This window comes from Lygodium microphyllum, chromosome 5 (genome assembly GCF_053477565.2).
Source record: "Lygodium microphyllum isolate KBCC chromosome 5, Lygodium_microphyllum_v1.1.10, whole genome shotgun sequence".
NCBI classification, from domain to species: domain Eukaryota; kingdom Viridiplantae; phylum Streptophyta; class Polypodiopsida; order Schizaeales; family Lygodiaceae; genus Lygodium; species Lygodium microphyllum.
The window spans coordinates 12490133-12505232 of record NC_141139.1 but is presented as its reverse complement, the minus strand read 5'-3'; the positions used below and the strand labels follow the sequence as shown (position 1 = coordinate 12505232).

The following is a 15100-nucleotide window of genomic DNA, read 5'->3' as shown; positions in this document are numbered from 1 at the left end:
GAGATTAGATCTCGAGGCCCGCATACTAGTTGACAGGCGGAAGCTTGGAATAGTGATCCCTGGAGATTAATGGTTAGCCTTCGGGCAGATTATGGACAAGCCTACGGCGGAACTCCTTGTATTTCAAAGATAAAATGATGAGATGTTAAAAGAACTTGCTTGATGTTGTTTTTCTATGTCACGTGATAAGATTACGTGAAGGAACCAGTGCCTAACAAGATTAATTAAAGAAGCTGATTGTTATATGTCAAATTAATGTGTTAGATAATTACATAACTAAAACAAACCGAGGAAAGTACGAAGGATGGGCCATGGGTCCGTCCTACAGTTGGGTGGTCCCGGTTAACCGGGAACTTTTCTCAAAAATCTCGAAGAACAGCGGAATGATCATCATCATCAAAAAGAATAACGAGAACGATGACCTAGAGTTACATCTTACCCGATTTACGCTGTTTTAGGGGAACGGAATGGGACTATGCCTTATGGCAGAGAGGTTGAGCTTTGCATCCCTCTCGTTTCCCATTCTCCTTGAACCAAGTGCAGTGTGAATCCGCTTCGAACCTGGCGTTTCTGTGTAAAGTAGTTCGCTCGGGTCTGATGCTAGTTGCTGTTAGCTAATGACCCATTAGGAAAACCCTAATTCCGGTCAATCCTAAGTGGGAATGGCCAGGATACTTCCGCTACGTGGCAGACGCGGGAAGAACTAGATCGCAAAACCCGTAACATTCCATGGGAGTGCCGGGCGGAGCTTTCTAGACATCCTTTCCGATGGACTGCTAAGACGTGTCCTGGATGATACTATGGGACACGTTACAGTTGGTATCAGAGCCGACCAACAACGGAATTGTTTTTATGAGATCTCAATAAAATGAAATAAAGAAATTATTGCTGTCCAAACATTTCCTCATCTTCAATGCTGTCTTGCAGAACTATGAAGCGTGGAACAAGTTTTTGGTGTTTCGGGTCATGTTTATGACTGCAATGCATTCTCCGCTTTATAGACAAAGAATTGGGATGATGAACATCCTGGAGCAGATTTATAATCCATCACCTTTATACATAGAACGAAGATGGACGGGGTCTTCAGGAATCTACTACATAGCTGCCCACCGGTTCACTTATCTATAGACCAACCTAAAGAGGATTAAGTGGTTGGAAGACTTGAAAGTAGTGAAGCTATTCATTTTTGTGGAAGCTCACATAAATTCGACTTTACATATTCAAGGTCGGAGGGTTGAAATGAACTCATATGTATATGAGGAAGTAACCCGTGTAATCCCAGCCGACAGGATTAAAGTGTTGGGCTGCCATGAGAAGTATGGATTCCAACGAAAAGGGTATCCTGAACTTCCAATGAATTATCAATTCCTAAAGATCCATGACCCAAAACCCTACTATTACACAGTTCTTGTAGACAAATGCAATACAACGTTGTTCTCCCCAAACTGAATGTAATGATTGGATTATCATCACACGAGATGTTGTATAAGGCTATGCCCATGTAAATATAAATAAAGACTTCCTTTATCAATATCTGGCTGTGCATCAGAGTTGTTAAAAAGTTAATTAGCTTCATTATTTACGAGATAGCTGAACTAAAGATAAGCTAACGTCAATTATCATATAATAACGTTAAGAAAACTTTTATCCAGACACAACCCTAGGTACAGGTTCCAAATTCGCCCCCTACATTAAGTACTGCTGTGACCCAAGAGAACAAGTTCCTCCTCAAGCAGATAAAGCCACCCGAGTTTGACGGGAGAGGCAGATTTGTCAAGGTCACAATCAGGGACAAAGGAAGAAAGCAAGGACAAATAACGTCAACAACTTTGTTCCTACTCAAAGTAATGGCCGAAACCTTCGATGTTTCCACTGCAACGAACCTGGTCACTTCAAGAGGCAATGTCTCAAGCTCAGCGGGGGACATCGTCAAACGCCTTTCCAAGGTGCAGGCCACAGTCAAGGAGCCGCCACTTGTGGAAGAGGAAGAACTGCCTGCATTGCCAATAGGCAAAGATGCGAAGAAGAAGAAGAGGAAGATCCGACTATGGAAGCAGAATTCGAAAGAGCGACAGTCCATGCTGCTTTACACAAGAAAGGGCCGAATCGCCAGTTCTCGGTGATTCAAACACCGTCGGACTATCAAGGTAAAGGTTTCAAAACCTTGATTGATTGTGGCAGTACACATTCCTTTATCTCACCAACATGTGCAAAAAGATTAGGAATAGCCACAGTAGAAGCACCTACCCTGCTTGTGGAATTGGCAAACGGTCGTGAGGTAACTTGTACCAGGCAAACTGCTAAGGAGGAATTCTTTCTGGGAGGAAAGAAAACCTCAGTCAAATTCAGAGTCATGAATTTAGGTATCCATGAGTGTCTACTCGGGATGGATTGGCTTAAGCCTAATGACGCCCACATCCACTGTGGAAAGGGTCAAGTTTCCTTTCGAAACTCTGAAAGGGAGTTTGTCACAACTCAAGGTGAGGCAGGAGTGCCAAGAATCCAATTAGCCAAAGTATCTCGGATCATAAAAGGAGTCAGAAAAGGATTACCCGTTTACCTGATCAAACTCAACAAGTTAGATCAAAAGCAAGAGTCTCATGAAGGACCTTCTTGGCTAAAGGAATATGCTGATGTATTCCCTGAGGAATTGATTGAACTTCCGCCTCCAAGAGAAGTAGATCATGAAATTAGGCTAGTGCCTGGAGCTACACCAATTGCAAAGAGACCTTATAGAATGTCCATACCAGAAGCAATTGAGTTGAAGGAACAGCTCAAGCAACTGTTAGATCAGGGTTACATCCGGCCTAGCAACTCACCGTGGGGAGCTCCAGTACTATTCCAGAAAAAGAAAGATGGGATACTTCGACTATGTATTGATTACCAAGGGTTGAATCAATCAATAGTCAAGAACAAGTATCCTATTCCTAGAATAGATGAGCTTCTTGATCGTCTTCAAGGTGCAAAGATCTTCTCCAAGATTGATCTCAGGTCAGGTTACTATCAAATAAGGATCAAGGAAGAAAATATTCCAAAAACGGCCTTCAATACAAAATATGGGCACTTTGAGTTCTTGGTTATGTCATTCGGGCTTACAAATGCACCTGCCACCTTCAATAGATTAATGCAGGATATTTTTAGACCATATCTTGATGATTTCGTGCTTGTCTTCTTCCATGACACTTTAGTCTATTCTAAATAGGAAGAAGATCATGAACCTCAACTTCGGATTGTCCTTGAGACAATGAGGTCCCATAAGCTGTATGCAAAAATGAAGAAGTGTGCATTCTTCAAGCGTCAGATTGAATATCTGGGATTCATAGTATCATCAGAAGGAATATCAGTAGACCCAGCCAAAGTCAGAGATGTGCTTGAATGGCCAATACCAGTATCCGTCAAAGAAATACGTAGCTTTCTTGGCTTGACAGGATGGTATAGGGTCTTTATAAAAAACTATGCTTTGATTGCAGCACCTCTTACAGACTTACTAAAGAAGCAGACTTCCATTACATGGTCAACTTCCGAACAAAATAGCTTCGACAAATTAAAGCAAAGTTTAGTATCAGCACCTATTCTAAAACTTCCTGACCTCAATAAGGAGTTCGAGGTAGTAACTGATGATAGCATTCTTGCCTTGGGGTGTGTACTTATGCAGGAAGGTCATCCAGTAGCATACTCTTCAAGGAAATTGAAGAGTCATGAAAAGAATTATGCCACGCATGATCTAGAATTACTAGCTGTCATCCATGCTCTAAAGCTTTGGAGACACTACCTGTTGGGTAACAAGTTTACTCTAGTAACCGATCATAAGAGTCTCAAATGGATTTTTTCCCAGAACGAGCTCAACATGAGGCAACGTCGGTGGATTGAAGTATTGGAGGAATATGATTTTGAAATCAAGTACCGACCAGGGAAAGAGAATGTAGTTGCCGATGCACTCAGTCACAAGGCATTCCTAAATTCCCTAATCTTGCAAAATCCATCAACGGCCAGATCTCTGGCTACAAAGGTATCTATGCCAAACAACCCTATACTTGAACTAGCTAGAGAGGAAGCATACCATGATTTGGCCTACCAAACAATGATAAAGGAAATATCTACCAAGGAGCAGAATCAGAAATTGCAAGCTAAGTATCAGGAATTTTCCATTGATAATGGACTTGTCTACTACAAAACAAGGCTGTGTATACCAGCAAGACAGTCACTTAAGCAGAAGATATTATGGGAAGCTCATGATTCTTCTTTCGCAGGACATCCTGGCTATACAAAAACTCTTAATGCAGTTAGGAAGAGCTACCATTGGGAGAGGCTTAAAGGTGACGTTCTCAAGTATGTCACTGAATGTTTGTCTTGCCAACGTATCAAGGCCGAACATGTCATGATGCCAGGGAAACTGCAACTACTTGACATTCCCCAAATGAAATGGGAATTCATCAGTATGGATTTTGTTGTGGGCTTACCCCAAGTCCAAGGAGGATACAATTCCATTATGGTTGTGGTTGACATGCTTACCAAGGTTGCACACCTGATTCCAGTAAAGACAAACTATAAAGCCTCCGACATTGCAAGATTGTTTATCAAGGAGATATTCAAGCTACATGGGTTACCTAAAAGAATCATTAGTGATCGAGATTCTCTCTTCACATCACACTTCTGGAGAGCTATCTTTGAAGCTATTGGGACTCAACTCTGTTTTAGCACCGCCTACTATTCCCAAACGGATGGACAAACAGAGCGAGTGAATCAAATCATTGAGGATATGCTTAGGGCATACTGCTGTCGAGAGCCGAAGAGGTGGATTCAATACTTGCCATTAGTTGAATTTGCCTACAATGCTTCTTACCAGCAGAGCATTCAAATGACCCCTTTCCAGGCATTGTATGGTCATGATTGTCAAAGTCCCCTAACCTTTTCTGATCCCACCCTAAGAGTTGAAGCTTCAAGACAAATGTTGGAGGACATGGAAAATCAAATAAGGTCAATAAGACAAGACATACAAGCAGCCAAGGATAGACAAAAGGCATATGTAGATTTGAAACGTCAAGAAAGAGTCTTCGAAGAAGGAGACATGGTCTTCATTCGGGTACGCCCTAAAAAGAGTTCTCTATCCCTAGGAGAATGCAAGAAGCTAAGTCCAAGGTATTGTGGGCCGTATAAGATCCTCAAATGCCTAGGACCCAATGCTTATAAATTGCAACTCCCTAAGAACCTAAAGGTTCACAATGTATTCCATATCAGCCTATTGAAAAAATATGTACCCAATCCTAATCATGTACTCGATGACCAACAAATTGTAATGCCTAGTCAAGGAGTCCTTGAACTAAGGCTAGAAAGGATCTTAGATGTTAGGGAAAGACAGTTAAGATCTAGAACCTTGAAAGAATGCCTTGTCCAGTGGAAAGATTATCTCGAAGAGGATGCCACTTGGATAGATGAAAGCTCTCTCAACCATCAATATCCCCAGTTTATCTCGAGATGAGGACATCTCGATTCCTCCAAGGGGGAGAGAATGTAATATCCCGCGTTAATAAGAATGAATTAGTTAAATAGAAAGTTTTTTCATTATTCCCCCCTTATCCCTCCAGCCGAGTGACGAGTTGGAGGGAGAGGGGAATAGAAGGAGATACTAAGCTCCTTGGTGGAGCCTGTGGAGGGAGGGAGGACATGCGTGTCGACACGCAAGAAGAGAAGATCCCCCTCCCTCCACTATTTAAACTAGGGGAGGGGGCCGCTGTACAGAAGGAGGCTGGGCCGTGAGAGAAGAGGCCGAGCAAGACAAGGGGAAGCGCTACCATAACTCCGAGCTGAAGGGAGGAAGACGAGTCGCCACTGCCACGTCGACATCTGCCCTCCACCACATCGCTATCGACTGTCGCAGTCCGTCTAGTCCCGCCGTTCTGCTGAATAAGCTTTTCCCCCCACGTGGAAGCTTTAGAAGTTTCCTGGGGGGAAGCTTCTAAAAGAACCTTCTTAGCCCCCTTTCACCCCCCCTTATGTTTTTCTTTAAATCCCCTTTGTTTCCCCCCTCCCGGGTTTTTAAATCCCCCTTAAGGCCTTGTTTTTCCCCCCTCCCGGGTTTTTAATTCCCCCCTAAGGCCTTGTTTCCCCCCCCTCCCGGTATAATCCCCCCCCCTAAGCCTTGTTTTTTCCCCTCCGGATTTTAATCCCCCCAAAGCCCTTATTACCCTCCCCCCCCCCCCGGGTTTAAATTTTGCCCCCTAAGCCCCCCTTGTTTCCCCTCTCGGTTTTAATTTTCCCCCCTAAGCCCTTGCCCTTTCCCCCTCCTCATAGCTCTTTAGACTATTCAAGTCACACCCATAGGCCTACTTTGTCCTTAGGCTACCTTGCAGACTTCCATTCTCTTGCATTAATTCCTTCACTCACTTTTTAGATCTTCTTGTGCAAGTGCTCTCTTAATTGAGATTTGTGTTCTTAGTTTTATCAAACAAGCCGATGTCCACACACTCCCATGTCCTAAAAATCCAATTCTTCATCATGGCCTCGTATGGTATTCCGTAAGGGAGAAATAGCCGTGAGATAAAAGATAGGGAGGGAAGTAGAGGGAGTGAAAAGAGGGAGTGAAGGAGGAAGAGTGGGGAAAAGGTAAAAGAAAAGGAAGGAGAAGACGGTGGAATTCCAAGAAGAAAAAGGAAAACGCTATCTCACATTCGAACTACGCCGCCGCCGAAGAAAGTCCAAGGTGTAGCTGCGGGAGAGTCATCTCCCGGAATCCATGTGGATATCTCACCTCAAAGCCAAGTTTTTCTTCTTGGTGTTAATTCGGTTTTAATTCAATCATGCAAAGAAAAATGGTTAAGGATAGATATATTTGTTCGAGTTATTTTTAACGAAGGAGTTAGCTTATGAATGACAATGTATACAAATTAGCTTTCTTCAAATTGCATCAAGCATTATAAAATTATAGGCAAGATTAACCATTTACTATAGTAATATATTCCTAAAGTGTAGAAATTATATCTTGCACCATTAGTCTTATTCCTTTCGCAACGAATCATGGTAAAATGGCTAAATTCATGAAAGGTTTCTTTCGATGCTCAAATTACTAGGGAGTTATCTTTGCTAGTTGCACATCTTAGCAAGGCAACTGTTGTTATTTGGCATGAGTTCATCTTTAAAGAAAACGGAAGTTAAATGTTAGGAATTAACAAGTATAAAAATTAGATATACAAACTCATTTGGAAAGAAAATGTAATGGGGAATTGCTGGATGACACTCTATTAACACTTTTCCCCTGCTATTTGAGAACTTGGGACTAATAAAGTGTGTATATACCAACTTCTCAGCTAGGCCTTTTGTCCCAAGGAGTATTGTCGCCCTTTGTATCATCTTGGCATTATGCTATATACCAAATTAAACTGTATTGATTGGGAAAGTTAATTGTCACAAGGATAGTAAAACCGTGACAAGACGAGTAAGATTACCTTCCAAAAGCTAACCGAACCAATCTAAACATAGAAACATTCATACCCTAACACTTGACTACTTTCCTTGCCGTAAGGACAATAATTTCATAAAGATAAGAAACTAGGGTTTGTCCCTAAATGAAGAAACCCTAGGCCTGACATACGTCAGCTTAAAGAATCTAAACAGATTATTCCATCGCAGGACTTGCGCAACATGTATGAAATCATTTTGTGATTGATTCACAAGGAGAAAAGGAAAAAAAAAACCCTCATCAAGGACGGCAGATCCTTACGCAAGTTATCTTGCAAAAAGACGTAGTTTTGGATATCCTTCTAAATAAGGAAAGTTGTAAAATAGAAACTAGCATATCTAAGGTACCTTAGGGTTAACCAAGTTGGGTATACCCTACACCGGAATATAAGGGATCTTGCCAAGTTACAAGACATCTTGAGAACGACTGCTGATACACTCAAAAAGGAAAGAACACTTCCTTAGCAGTTTGCCATACAACTGGGTTGATTAATGGAAATGTTTGTGCTTGCTAGAGATTTTAGGGCTCTGTTTGAATTATGAATTACAAATTAAAAAAGTATCTATACTTCAGGTTAAAGGCCTCAAGGGAGAGGTAGCTTCAATTACCCCCGATTGCCTGCCTGACCCTAACTAAGGGGGTTGTTGACCGCGCCGGGAACGTGGACCGAACTGGCCGCGAGAGGTCTTTCCGTTAAGCTCTACTTGGAGTAGTAGGATGCTTGGATGCCAGGGGGGGCTCTGGCCGTAACCCTCGCCTTCCGGGTCCTGCACAAGAGGCTAACGTGACTCGGGATTGGATCTCGAGGCCCGCATACTAGTTGACGGGTGGAAGCTTGGAATAGTGATCCCTTGAGATTAATGGTTAGCCTTCGGGCAGATTATGGACAAGCCTACATCGGAACTCCTTGTATTTCAAAGATAAAATGATGAGATGTTGAAAGAACTTGCTTGATGTTGTTTTTCTATGTCACGTGATAAGATTACGTGAAGGAACCAGTGCCTAACAAGATTAATTAAAGAAGCTGATTGTTATATGTCAAATTAATGTGTTAGATAATTACATAACTAAAACAAACCGAGGAAAGTGCGGAGGATGGGCCATGGGTCCGTCCTACAGTTGGGTGGTCCCGGTTAGCCGGGAACTTTTCTCAAAAATCTCGAAGAACAGCAGAATGATCATCATCATCAAAAAGAATAACGAGAACGATGACCTAGAGTTATGTCTTACCCGATTTATGCTGTTTTAGGGGAACGGAATGGGACTATGCCTTATGGCAAAGAGGTTGAGCTTTGCATCCCTCTCATTTCCCATTCTTCTTGAACCAAGTGCAGCGTGAATCCGCTTCGGACCTGGCGTTTCTGTGTAAAGTAGTTTGCTCGGGTCTGACGCTAGTTGCTGTTAGCTAACGACCCATTAGGAAAACCCTAATTCTGGTCGATCCTAAGTGGGAACGGCCAGGATACTTCCGCTACGTGGCAGACGCGGGAAGAACTAGATCGCAAAACCCGTAACATTCCATGGGAGTGCCGGGCGGAGCTTTCTAGACATCCTTTCCGATGGACTACTAAGACGTGTCCTGGATGATACTAAGGGACACGTTACATAGTGCTATGTATTCCATCATCTCTTACTCCTTGTTCACCCCCTGAATATGCTACATGCATGAAAGTGGGAGTATATGCCACATGTTGGTAGGAAATGTTGCTTTTTTAATTAACTTAACACAACTACTCTATTTAATAGACCATGTGCCCTGACTATCTATTGAGAGCTCCCCTCTTCAAGTTTCTGCATACTCAAGAGGTTCTATGTATTTCATTTAAGGAAAAGGCTATTACAATTTGAACTGTTTCTATTTTGCTAATGGATGGATATGCTCCTTGTTTGTAGGGGGCTCAAATAACTTTTGATAACTATTTGTGCTTGTATGGATGCTAGGTATATCCCACACTTCAGGGGGATTTGAGGGGAATTTCAAGATTTAGAGCCATGGCATTGAGTTGAATTGAATGAGATTCTTCTTTGTTTTAATGTGACAAGGAAATATTTATATTGTTAAAAATGATATTTTATTTATGGATGTGTAAACTATTTGTGCTATGTGAGTAAGAATTAAAAGTTATCAAAATGTACAAATGTATCTTGTAGCACATGTACATTTTGGATGCATACAAACATATCCATTACAAGTGTGTATCGACATTGTTTTATTTGAGATTGAATACATGTGGTTAGGCCTATCAATTGTGATGTATATTACTTAACATGACTATATAAGCATGACTATGTTAGATATTCTATACAAAAAAAATATTTACTATGCATGCACATTATCCTATGATCCATAGCTTCATAATTTTATCCAATAAACATGGCTATATTAGGTGATATATAGAAATTTTCCTTACTTTACCATATAGACACTTATTTTACTAGTTATAGCTTCACATCTATCTAGTAAAATTAAAAACCTAGTTCCAATTTAAAATACCCTAGTTACTAACTAGAAAAAAATGTGTATTTACTAGTTATAAGGCTATTTACCATCTAGTTTAGTGTCTAAAGTTCCTTGTACATGTCATGTGTTACAACTATATATATCATTTCTCACTTGACTTGGGTCTCACCTATATATACTAACTCTATATCAATATGAATCATTCTTTGGGAGCATGTCTTGTGTATCTCTCTCTACTCTCTCTCATTCTTTGGGAGCATGTCATGCTCTCGAATCCTATCAAAACCGTTGTCAATCGAAGTTCTGGATCAAAAGTTATGACAATTCAAGATTCAAGACAACAATTCTGCTCAAATTTGCAATTCTTTATTTAAAACTGTAATTCTAATTACAGTTTGTTATCCCCCAATTACAGTTCGTTAATCACTCATATTCGTTAATGATGTTGATTACGACAAGCAAACATCTTGCTACTTTTAGCGATGTTTTATTCTCGTTTACATTCTTTGTTCGACCGAAATAGCACTTTTCTTATACGTGTCATCTCGTCTTGCACGTTACGTGTCTCTATTTCGGGATGTTCATGGTTTGCAGATTCTGCGATCTCATCTTATTTGTTTTCCCTCGAGATACAGGCATGGCCAATTGCGTAATTGTTAACGGATATCTGTATGGCAAACTCGGTGAATATGTATCCAATATATTTGATTACTTTTGTAAGGATCAAGGTATTCATCATGAGTTTATAGTTACCATTTTGCTGAGCGCAAAAATCGCACTATTCTTAATGCTATACGTTACATGCTTATACACTTTGGTTTGTCTCGAAAGTTTTGGACTAAAGCACTTCTAACAATCGTTTTTATTCAAAATCATCTTCCAACAACTGCACCTACTGGTAAAATTCCTATAACAATCTGGACAAGGAAGACACCTTCAGTCTCTCACTTATGCACATTTGGTTGCATTGCTTATATTCATGTGCCCAAGGATACTCGACATAAGTTGGATCCTCTAGGTTTGAAGGTTATTTTTCTTGGTTATTCAGATCATTCCAAAGGTTACAAATTTTATGATCCTTCTACTCAAAAGGTTATCATTAGTCGTGATGCTATATTTGATGAGAAGACTATGGGTGGCACATGGTCATCAGATGTTTCAGATGATACACAGTCTTTGCTTACTGCATTTCCTTACTTGCTTTGTGAGTCTACTAATTCTGATGATCATAAACCTCCTTCACCTCCAAAGAAGATTGATGAAAATTTGGAGATATATGTCGATCTTCCTGTTGAGATAGAGTATGGATTCTATTCTATTGAATATGATGCCTTTGATGATGCTATGTCTGTCCAAGAGGATCCAATATCGTATATGGAAGCTATCAATTCGTCTCAAAGGGATCAATGGCAAGAAGCTATGCAAGTTGAGTACGATTCTTTAATCTCCAAAGGTACATGGATTCTTACTGAACTCCCCCCAAATCGTGTTCCTATCAAATGTAAATAGGTTTATAAAACCAAGACCAAAGCTGACGGCTCGTTTGATAAGTTCAAAGCACCACTTGTTGCAAAAAGTTACTCGCAAATTGGAGGAGTAGATTATCAAGAAACATTTTCTCCCATTGTGCGCTCCACAACTGTTCCTATGCTTTTGGCTTTTGCAATACTATTTGATCTAGAAATTCACCAAATGGATGTTAAAACGGCTTTTCTCAATGGAGATCTTGAAGAAGAAATCTATATGGAGCAACCTGAAGGTTTTATGATTGCAGGAAAGGAGCATCTTGTATGCCAGCTTCATCATGCATTATATGGATTGAAGCAAGCCTCTCGTGCTTGGTATATTAAGATTGATCAGTTCCTCACATCTAAAGGTTTTGTTGCATGTTTTACTAACCCAAATCTTTACATCAAAAGGGAGGAAAAATGTTTTATTATTCTTGATCTATATGTTGATGATACTATTATTGTGTCAAATAATATTGCTTTCTTGGATGCAATGAAGAAGCTTTTATCGACTGCATTTGAAATGGTGGATCTTGGTGAGATACATTCTTGTTTGGGTATTCAAGTTCAACGAATACGACAACAAGGCATTCTTCTTCTTCCACAGACAAAGTTTATTAATGATATTGTTAAGAAGTTTGGGTTGATAAATGCGCACTCTGCCAACACTCCCATTCTTTCGAGCTCTACCAAGGGTACATCTACAACACGCAATGAAGAATCAGCCATTCATCAACCTTTTGCTAATCTTGTTGGTTGTCTTCAATTTATTGGTTTAAACACTTCTCCACATATTTTATTTGCAGCTAACTTTTTAGGACAGTATCTTTCTTCCCCTTCGACTATTCATTGGAGTGCTGCAAAACGTATTCTTAAGTACCTCAAGGGTACTAAGGAGTTTGGTCTTATTTATCGTCGTCGAGAGGATTCTTCTTTATCTTCTTCAACCTCTCTTGACCTTATTGGATATACAGATGCTGATTGGGCAAGTTCACATTTATCCATGCAATCTACAAGTGGGAATTGTTTCTTTGTAAATGGATGTTTGGTTTCTTGGTCCAGTAAGAAACAACGATGTGTTGCGATTTCTACAATTGAGGCCGAATATTTTATTGCATCATTAGCAGCTCGCGAGCTAGTTTGGCTTCGACAACTACTTGCAGATTTGGGACATCCTTCATCATCTAGTACACCTCTTCTATACAACAACCAAAGTGCTATTAGTCTTACCAAAGACTATATACAACATAGTAAATCAAAGCATATTGCTATTCATTATCATTATGTTCGACATGAAGTCAAGAAAGGTTCCATTATGGTGGAGCATTGCCCCACTGATCAAATGGTTGTGGACATCTCATTAAGACATGCACTTGGTATTGTTTCAAGTTCTTGTCTCACTGATTGAGGCATGAATCATTATATTCAAGAAAACTTTATAGTAAATCATTTTTGTATCGTAAGTATGTGTAGGGGCTCGGGTTTTTCTCTTGTTCTCCCCAAGGCTTTTTTTCACTCGCAGCCAGAGACCTTTGTTTGAGTGGGGATGTTACAACTATATATATCATCTCTCACTTGACTTGGGTCTCACCTATATATACTAACTCTACATCAATATGAAACATTCTTTGGGAACATGTCTTGTGTATCTCTCTCGTACTCTCTCTCTCTCAATATCATGCATGTCACATAAGCACGATACTAAGTTTATTAGCATCGCTACCCACATCACCAAACGTCCCCGCTTAAACGACACATGTAGTGACACTCAAATGCATCGCATATGCGACGTCCATTTTCATTATTTAAGTGTGCTCAATTATCACATACATGATATAGTTGTTTAAATGACTGCAAGTCTTCTAATCCAATATGCGATGATCACTTTTTTCCTTTCAATCTACTATGCCGATTAGCCTATCAATCTAGTCGTGACTTATGCAATGACACGCAAATGCATCGCATATGCGACATCCACTTTCAATTTCTAAACGCGCTCAATAATCACATATCACTTACATGATATCATTGTTTAAACGACAAGCCTCATCATGATCAAATATGCGATGATCGCTTTTCTTGCTTTCAATCTATACTATGTCGATCGACCTATCGATTTCTAGTTGTGCGAGGATCACTTTGTAAATCTGAAAAACCTTTATGTATATCCAAAAACTATAAGACTACATGACAAATATTCTACATCAAACTCTTTTAAGAAACAACTTGGATAATTATTACAAACTAAGAGATCCTGATTACATCACTAGGGCACCACTCGGAACATGGAAGCTGAAGGATCATGGTGCTAGTCTTGGTGATCTCAGGAGTGGAGGAAATTAGATGGCCATTGCGTGACTTATACAGATGAAACAGTCATGAAACTGTTTGTGTGCAAAACAACGACTAACCCCATGGGTTGTCTCGACTCATCAAAACTGCGAGAGGCATGAAGAGATCAAAAGATCACAGCTTGATCAGATGATGAAGCTGCGGATGGTGCTGTAGAGAGACGGAAGAAGAAGCAGCAGCACAGAGACAAGAATGGATGGATAATGTCGATAAGAAGATGGTGCAGCGGATCCGGAGACAGGGGACGGGGCTGGAGAGAACGCGTCTTGATCGGCTTGCCCCATTGCTACCATTCCCGCTCTGGACACCACCATCACTGTAACTGTCATCGCCATCAGGCGAGCCGCCATTGAAGCTTCGATAGAAGAAGAAAAGGAAGACGAGAACAAGAAGAGATAGTTTGATCAAGCCTGCATAAAATCACAACACAAGTCGATTTGGATGGCGCTAGTTATAACGTCCTACGAAGAGACCGAAAGGGTGCGCGCACAATTTCTTAAAAGAGCGAGCTGGGATAAACCATTAAACTCAAATTACCTGCAGGCAGAGGAAGACTAGAGGCCTGAGAAATCTTCAGCGGAGGAGTAGGGATGCGTTTCTTGTGACAGTCTTTTATAACACGGGGTTGGGGGGTATTTTCAAGTAGGTTTGGGGCCACTTCCTTACTCTTCTTCTAATTACACTTGGGATCCCTTAAAGGAGCCCTCTCTAGCATCATATCATTGTCGGAAGAAAATTTCTCACCTTCTCGAGAGGGTTGCTCCTACCCACTAACTTGTAGGCTCATGACACCAACAGGTTGAAGCAATCAATTACTCCAATACCCCTAAGGAGGGCCTTAACCACTCTCAAACTAGCCATCCCATATAATAGTGAAGGTCACTCGATCTCTAACCTACCCATGCCACCTCAGACTTGGAATTACAGCAGCAAGCTAAGAAAAGCTCCAAGAAATAGAAGGAGAAATGAGGGTTGTTAAGAAAATTGTGAAATCAACCTATAGAGGTGAGACTACACAACGGCCTACTGTAACACTAAATTAAGAAATCCTAGCCAAAACTGTAGGACTACAACTAATTTGCACCTTGTAAGACAAATGGAGACTTGTGATATATCCCTGACCCTTTATTAGGCTTAGAAAAGATGGCCATGCCATAACATGCCACAAGCAGTGATCCATCCAACTTGAATGACTCGACACTTCTTTTGTACATTGTTATTTGCAACATTGTTATTCACAGTGACTACTACATGCAACATTGTTATTCAAGATTCGAGATTGGTTTGAGAAGTACGGCAACATTTCCCTCTGTACCTTTCTTG

General features: G+C 40.6%; 1 long non-coding RNA gene across 1 annotated transcript; it reads right to left on the bottom strand.

The window, feature by feature from the left end:
- Positions 1-13656: 13656 nt before the first annotated feature.
- LOC148035512 (uncharacterized) lies at positions 13657-14430 on the bottom strand. The gene is made up of 2 exons (XR_015690990.1): positions 14315-14430; positions 13657-14187 (listed from the first exon to the last, which is right to left on the bottom strand). It is a non-coding gene; the product is annotated as an uncharacterized LOC148035512 (long non-coding RNA).
- Positions 14431-15100: the final 670 nt, after the last annotated feature.